Below are 1,978 nucleotides of genomic sequence, written 5' to 3' on the forward strand. Positions count from 1 at the left end.
CTGAGCACGCTGAAACAGGGCAAAATGACACACGTGCCATGCATGGCACACGTCCTGAACTTAGTCGTGCAGCGATTCGTTGCTAATTACCCCGGGGTCCAGGATCTCTTGCGGCAGGCCAGGAAAATCTCTGGCCATTTAAGAAGATCTTACACGGCCATGGCTCGCCTTGCTGACGTTCAGCAGTGACACCACTTGCCCGTCAGACGTCTGATTTGTGACAGCACGACGTGTTGGAACTGCACCTTGTATATGCTTTTTAGGCTGCTCCAGCAGAAATGTGCCGTTAACGACTACCTGTACGAATTCTGCGGCAGGACAGGGGAGCTTGTTTTTTTTTCACCGCGCCAGTGGCTGCTCATGCGCGATGCATGCAGACTTCTGCAGCCATTTGATGAGATCACCAAACTGGTCAGTCGCAGCCAGGGCACCATCAGTGACATCGTACCTTACGGCTTCTTTCTGGAGCGAGCACTGCATCGTGTCATTGATCATGCCGTCGAGGAGCAGGAGCTGGAAGATGAGGAAGTCGCAATGCTGAATGAGACAAGTCAGCAGGAGTCTGAAGAGGAGTCAGAGGAGGATGGTTCCTGGGGGGAGGAGGAGGAGGAGCAAGAAGAGCAAGCTTTAAACTTTTCTGGGATCCCTGCTGTTGTCCATGGATGGGGGGAGGAGACCGAGGACGACATTCTCCTGGGCGATGAGCAGGAGCCAGGCCACCCCACCGCTTCCAATTTAGTGAAAATGGGGGCCTTCATGATCCAGCGTTTGAAGAGGGACTCCCGTATAAAAAACATAAAGGGCAAAGACCAGTACTGGGTGGCAACGTACTTAGACCCTCGGTTCAAACACAAAATGGCAGACATGTTACCAGCATCACAGAGGGCTGTCAGAATGCAGCATTTCCAGGCCTTGCGTCGAGAGATGCTACATTCTGCTGTTGCGGGCGCTGGCAGAGGATTTTCCACCCACAGAGAAACAGTTGCGGGTACCAATCCTACAGCGCCTGCAAGAAGAGGGCGGTTTGAAGATGTGTTGGTCACTTCGAATATGAGATCATTCTTGCAGCTGCAGCGTCCCACTACGTGTGTGTGTGGGCACTGCTTAAAAGCACTTTTTACTCTATTACAAGCTCTAGGTTGTAATCTATGATTTTGTATGTATGTATCTGCAAAATCCCTGTTAACAGGCCTATTAGGTGTAATTTATACATCCCACCACTAGATGGGGATAAAGTTCAGGTCCTATATATATACCTAGGTCAGGCCTAGTTAGGCAGTCCAGATCCTAGTTAAGAAGATGTAGTTCAGAAGAGAGCAGATCTGAGGTAGTCAGATCAGATTAGTGGGAGGAAAGATAGAGTGAAGACTTCGCAACACAGATTAGTGAGTGGAGCCACCTTCGCTAGGAGGTGATACTCAGATGTGAGGCGCAGAAGAGCGTTTTCCTTCTGTAGCCGGACTGTAGACTTGCATCCCTGACCAGTAGGAGAAGAGTTTGCCTCCCTGGAAAAGAAACAAGCTTTCCTAAGGAATTCATCAGTGTCTCTGTTTCTCTAACAGCTTATGTAGTTTATCTTTACGGGAAAGATGGTCTTCCTCTGAATCAGAGTCCTCTGTAGCAATCTCTGGCTCTACCGACACCTTCACACGTGACAAGAATTTCTTGCAGAAAATATCTGCGACTGAAAATCAGTTCCATTCAGCTAAATGGGACTTGCACAATTCCATGTGTTTGCCACCAAAACAACCCTAGTCAGATGATCGAAAAGAATTTCAGTCACTGATTTTTCTGCTACAAAATGTGCAGCGTATGAAGGCCTTCTAAAAGCTGGTGAAACGTCAGATGAAGAAATCAGTGGTAGAGAAGAATACACAGGGTGGTTTTCTTTGCTTTTTAAATGCTCAAATGCTATGGAGAGTTGGTCTTTAAACCAGGAGAGAAAGTTCCTTGTCTGAGATTGAACAAAAGAAGATCC

The sequence above is a fragment of the Bufo bufo genome, chromosome 7 (genome assembly GCF_905171765.1).
Source record: "Bufo bufo chromosome 7, aBufBuf1.1, whole genome shotgun sequence".
NCBI classification, from domain to species: Eukaryota; Metazoa; Chordata; class Amphibia; order Anura; family Bufonidae; genus Bufo; species Bufo bufo.